General features: G+C 42.8%; 1 pseudogene; it reads right to left on the reverse strand.

Moving 5' to 3' along the window:
• Positions 1 to 353: 353 nt before the first annotated feature.
• On the reverse strand, positions 354 to 3,673 carry LOC119331487 (annotated as a pseudogene).
• Between the last annotated feature and the right edge of the window lie 2,996 nt (positions 3,674 to 6,669).

A 6,669-nucleotide genomic window follows, 5' to 3' on the forward strand; every position in this document is an offset into this window, starting at 1 on the left:
ATTTTCAGGCAACATACGATGTAGTTGTGGTGTAACAAGACCATTTGCTCCAAAAGTTGGACCACAAGTAGTCCTTAATGGCGACATAGTCCATTGATAAATCAAATGATTTTCATGAAATAATATTCATAGTCATTAAAATAGCCGTGGATAAATATCTACTCCCTCCGTCCCATAATGTAAGACGTTTTTTGACACTGCACCAGTGTCAAAAAACGTCCTATATTCTGGGACGGAGGGAGTAGAAATGATCCACATATTTGGGGCTCAAATTCAGTTCGTGTCAATAGTTTTTGTACTCCACCTTCCAACTATTATTATTCTAATTTTTGCTTTGTATGTCCTTGCCACTTTGCAAAAAGTTAAAATGGTAACAATTTAAATGAAGCTCATTTGGAAGGAAGAAGAACGATGGCATGGACTTTCTTCATTTCCATATAATTTAACTAATCAGCATACAAGAAAGATCCACAGAGCTGAGACTGGTAGTTTACAACAAAAGTCATTAGACAGAAAAAAAATGCCATCACCTTCAGTTTCACTACTGAAGAAAAAGCTAGCCCTCATTAGATGACACAGGCCCAACAAAATAACCTATATACAATACTCCCTCCGCTCCAAATTACTCGTCGTGGTTTTAGTTCAAAATTGAACTAAAACCACGACGAGTAATTTTGAACGGAGGGAGTACATGCTAGGGATCGTCTGTCCTTTAATCATCCTCCTCCGGCTTGACAAAGAATTCGATAAAAGCAATCCGGCTTGGCTGTTGAGCCCCTCCAGCAAAGTTATGGTAGGATTGCGTACCTAGCCTCGCAACTGAAACCAGGTGCTGGATTTTGAGCATCCCTCCCCTCCCAATCGTCACTTTACTCCCACGATTCTCCTTCAAGACGCTACTTGGAACATTTGAGGTAGTGGCACGAAGAAACTTGTACTTATACCTTGCAGAGAACTGTATGGTCAGCACAAAGAAGCATGCTGCAGATTTTAGAAGCAGGAGTTTTACCTGTAGGATAATTCTTGGTCACACTGGAATGCAATTAGAAGATCAGTATTTGCATAGTAGGAGAATTCGATCTGCCAAATGGATTAAGTAGCATTTAGATATGGACACCAACGGAAGCTATCTGAATGACAGAAAGCAATTCATGACACACCTCCAAGTCACCATGCCCTTCGCCTTTAAATATTACTGAAGGGGGGTCTGGATGAAAATGAATCTGAATACTGGAGCCTGGCCACTCAAGGTCATCAATTGATTCTTTCAGGATGGCAGACTGGCATTGTAAAAGGTGAAAGATTAGTTCTGAGGAATTAAACGTTAGAACTCGTAGCGACGAATGCAACGAGAAAAGAATGGATGAAGTATTGCAGGTACCTTAACAGTAAAAGTGACTGGAGTATTCCCTGCATGCTCAAAATGGTAATCCCGACAGTATCAGGAATTCTAGTTCTGATTTCTGAATGTATACATGCATCTGGAGACCCCACTGACCTGTACTTGTGTTACCAGAATGAAAAGCATGAGCAAAATGATTGACTTGCTTTCATTGAAGTTCAGAAGAGGGATACATATAGCTCTGCTTATAGCAGTTACAGAAGCAGGCGTGTACTGAATTGTGCATCATGGGCTAGTACAGGCTAGGACTAAGTCACGGAATAACTGAACATGACAAGCTAATGTAACAGTGCAGCACTGAATCAATGTATACAATTAACAGCCCCCTGCAGTATCAGCCGCCAGAGATGCTGAGACTGGAGCGAAATTCCTGAAAAACTGCAGGAGTTGCTGGAGCCAGAAAATCTCAGGAACTGCGTGGGCAACAGTTCAGTATTCTGCTTCAGCCGATGAACAGGAAACAGTGTGCTGCCTCTTTGGAGACCATGGAATCAAATTATCACCTAAGAATACACAAAATCCAGAAGTAGAGCGCCGAGTTTCAGGGCATCCAGCCCAGTCGGCATCTGAGCATGCTGTCAGAGAGGTAGAAGTGGAAGTGTTGAGATGCAGACCAAGGTTAAGAGTTCCTTTAAGGTATCAAATTATTCGTTTGATAAGGTTGAGGTGAGGTTCGTGAGGATCATGCATAAACAGGCAGGCCTGCTGAACAGAATATAAAATTAGTTAGAGTTGCATATTGCAGGGCACCTGCAAGGCGGCGATAAAAGGTTGGGTCAGAAACAGGGGAGCGACTAGAATCAAGATTAGAACCAGTGTCAACTGGAGTGCGAGCAGTACAAAAAGTTGTCATTCCAGCTTTGTCGATGAGTTCAGAAATGTATTGACGTTGAGAGAGAAAGACACCAGAAGTGCTAACAGAAATACCAAGGAAATGGTGAAGAGGACCAAGGTCAGTCATGGAGAATTCAGAATTGAGGGAATCAATGACGATGTTGAGAAATGCAGTGAGAACAACATCATCGACGTATAAAAGAAGGTAGGCGGTTTGAGTAGCTGAATGATAAATGAGCAGGGACCTGTCAGATATAGAAGCAGAGAAACAGTAAACGTGACTGGATTATTCCCTGCATGCTCAAAATGGTAATCCCAGGCGACAGTATCAGGAATTCTGGTTCTGATTTCTGCATGTATACATGCATCTGGAGACCCCACTGACCTGCCCTTGTGTTACCAGAATACAAAGCATGAGCAAAATGATAAAATATAAACATAGGATAAAATGATTGACTTGCTTTCATTGAAGTTCAGAAGAGGGATACATATAGCTCTGCTTGTAGTAGTTACAGAACCAGACATGTACTGGATCGTGCATCGTGGGCTAGTATAGGCTAGGACTAAGTCACGGGATAACTGAACGTGACAAGCTAATGTAACAGTACAGCACTGAATGAATGTCTACTCTTAACACAAACGTCCCACGAGAACCGCCTGGTGGTCAACCTTTTTATTTGTTTCACAAATGCAATTTATCCGCCACGATTATGCAAATGTCTAATAGGTTAAGATATCAATTGGCAGCATGACGAAGCAAGGACGACCAAAGAGAACCTAGTAGGCAGAGAAGATACATACCTGAGGAGAAGCTGCATGTCGGGGCCAGGGTACCGGATCTGGACGGGGGAGGCGAACCCGGGGACGGTAAACATGTTGAGGCAGTCGACAAGGAGCCCCAGGCTGAGGCCGAACCGCGGACGCCCCTCCGCCCCGTAGTCGTACTCGGAAAACAGCTGCAATGATCAATCCCCACTGAAAATTCAACGGCCGGGCTCGGTGAGGAATAAACGCGAACACCTGGCGGGCACGAACCTCGGTCTTGAGGTAGACCTTGGCCTGGAGGCAGCCGCTCTCCTCCACGGTGACCACGATGCCGTGCTCCTACAGCTCCACCACCGCGCCCTGCGCGACGAGACAAGGATTTTCTCTTGTGATCCGGCAGGGTGGCTCTTAGACGCGGCCAGCGTGCGGAGGAGAGGAGAGGGGCGCGGCTGCTGACCTGATGCTTGTTCCAGCGGACGCAGGAGAGGGCGTCGACCATGCCATGCACGCAGTCCACCACGCACACCAGGTCCGGCGCCTCCTCGCCCTGGCCGGACGTCGTCGACGAGCTCATCGCCGCAGCTCCGCTCGCCTCGCCGCCGCCGGATTCTCTTCTCCCGCCCTCTTTTTTCCCGCCACGGCGCGAAGCTGCTGCCCCTTCAGCTGGCCCATTCCTAGCGGTTCAGGCCTTGCATACTAAATGGGCCCTTCAATGGACCGCTGTTGAGCATCGCCTGCAGGGTAACAGTCGTGGCCCAGCCCAGTTACCACATAGTATCGCCAAGATGACGCCATCCAGACGTCACGTGTTGTACTTTTGTTTATACTTTCGAAAATACCAAATACATATATTAAGGAAATATTAATTTAATATTTTTTAAATTGTTCATCGCGTATTTAACAAATGCAAATGCAGTATACAAAAATGTTCGCTCTACTTTATATAAATGTTCAAATATTTCAAAAATATTTAAGTGACATTTTTTGAAAAGTTTTATACAATTTAATAAAAATATTATTGTACTTCAAAAATTAAATACGTTAAATATATCAAATGATAATGCATCTGAAAAAAAAATTCTGTGGCATTTTTTTCAAAAATATTATCCAATACAAAAACTTGTTTGCATAGTCCAAAAAATATATCGTATCATACAAAAAATTATTCAAAGTTTATTTCAAAAAAAATCATATAAAATATACTAGATATATACAAAACACTGTACAATATGCATGAAAAAAGCTGAAACACATGAAAACATATATTTAAAAAATTTAATCATATATTTGGAAATTTTAAATGAGTGCAACAAGATGTTCCTATTGTATACGGAAATTTTATAATGTGTATAAAAAATGCAGACATATGTTGCACAGAAATGATGAAAGATACAAAGAAAACCGAAGAAAAATTGAACAAGTAAAACTAAATTAAAGAGGAGAAAATGTGTGGAACAAACAAAGCAGAAAAAGACATGCTACAATACTGGGAGTTGACACCAGATTTTGGCATGGTCGAAAACATAATTAAAAAGGCCTCAAATGAAAAAGTGTTTAAAGTGTGAAAGTTATGTATCGTAAAAAGGAGAAACTTTGATATTTGGGCCATAGCCATCCGGCCTCATCTCTAATCCCGAAGCTGTGTTGGAAGTACTGAAATTTTCTATCCAGAATACTATTCGGCTGATTATGCCGCCAAGAATGTCTCATATGAGAAAACTTTCTACACGAGTTGTCTTCCTCTCGTCGAAACAGTCGATTTTGATATGAAAATCGTCCTAATCCGAGTTCGTATGCAAAAGTTATAGCCATCTAAATACAGTCTTATCACGAGCCAAAAGTGGCGCACCCCACCAGACGCGGGTAGCGTGAATGATAGTCTGTTTTGCGCGAGCAATTTGTCCCTCAAGATAATCTCTGATCAAAAAACGTTCAACATGAAAATTGTTCGTCTCATCAAAACGGTTAAGATTGCTTTTGGGCTCGTTTCTATCCAAGGTGGTTTACCACCTCAAAAATTACCCGCAAGGTCCAGCCAGTTTAAATCAAACAATTTTGAAAAGTTCGGACAAAACCAGTCCGAATTTGACTAGGGTTTTGGACGTGAATCCAAGCCTTTTCCTTGCACGGGAAGTCCAGTCGCCTTTTATATACCTAAGGGGTGACGGCCGATTGAACAACACACAATCGATCAAATCATCTACCACTTTTTACCCTTTACCTTTATCTCTCTCCCTTGTTTTTCTTCTTTCTCGTTCTTCGTCTGGTCTTCTTCATTGCAGTGCGGCGAACCTCGAGGTCCTAGGGGCGATCAGGTCGACCTAGGGCAGCCCATAGCCGTCGCGCGCCCTGACGGGGTCCCTCCCGGTCGTGTGGGGTTTTGGGTCCTTAAAAGCACCCGCCGGATTGCTTGCGTATCGCGCTTCCGGACGGGTCTCCTTCAACGTGAGCTGCGGTGCATCACCCCCAGCGTCGAGGGTACACGGTGACGTGTTCGTATGCGAACACACTTTTTGGCGACTCCGCTGGGGACGAAGCTTTGAATGGTCTCCAGCCTGTTCTTGCTACGAAGAGAGCATCGTCTAGGGTTTGCAATCTATAAAGATAATATGAATACCCAATTTACTTATGTAGATGCAAATAATGCATATGTTGTTGCTAGATCGTTTAATCAGCATAATTTGTAGGGTAGCCCTAGTTTTATCAATCAAGCATCTAGTTATGCGCAACATCTGATTCAGAATAATCTTCATGCTTCAACTTCATATAATTTTAGCAACATGCAACATATGTATCCCAACTCCCATGCATCCGCAACCCCAGAATTTTATATGCCGATGAACAACATGATGAGTTCGGTTAATCAAGTTGAAACACCACATGTAGGAACTTTCAATAGCACGCAACAAAGTGTTTCACCTTTTTATTCATCGGCAACTAATTTGCAACATGTTAATCTGAACATGCCGGTGGATAGGGAAATTGGCCATACTGCTACTAGTTATTCGGCCAATTGCCCTCAACAATCATATGCTACACCTCATGCTACTAATTTTTTGGCACCATATGCAACTATAGGTATTCATAATTCGGCTTCGCACCTTCATGCTAATAGCCAAATAAGTGAAAATTCTATAGGATCACATGTGTGTTCACCTACTACCGTAGCATATCACGTTCCCCCTACACGATTACAGAATTTTGGCAACATCTCATTGCTGAAAGAGTCTAGAGGCATCGGGGGCAACCGTATCCAGACTGGGTGATTGAGAACAAGCTTACATTCTCTTGGGATTCGTGCAACTCTATTCGGCAAGAACTAATAGAAGGCGGAAAGCCTCATGACTTTGCTGCTGTAAAAGCAAGAGTTGTGCAAATGATGCATTCTTCTAGTTCTGTAGCAACCAATGTACCCCTAAACAATTTCAAAGTTTCGGCACCTCATTGCCTAAAGAGTCTCAAAGCATTGGGGGGCAATTTCATGAGGAGTGGATGCAAATTGAGGTGAAAATGTTTAAATCTCGCCAAACTGAGATGTGGGCTAAAATAAGACAAGAGCGAGAAGCCTTGCAAATTCAAAAAGAGAAAAGTATTGATTCATGTAACAAAGAAAATTCGGTTATTGAAAAAGCCGAATCAAATAGTATGTGTACCAAATCTGTCGGAGA

Source organism: Triticum dicoccoides, chromosome 7A (assembly GCF_002162155.2).
Source record: "Triticum dicoccoides isolate Atlit2015 ecotype Zavitan chromosome 7A, WEW_v2.0, whole genome shotgun sequence".
NCBI classification, from domain to species: Eukaryota; Viridiplantae; Streptophyta; class Magnoliopsida; order Poales; family Poaceae; genus Triticum; species Triticum dicoccoides.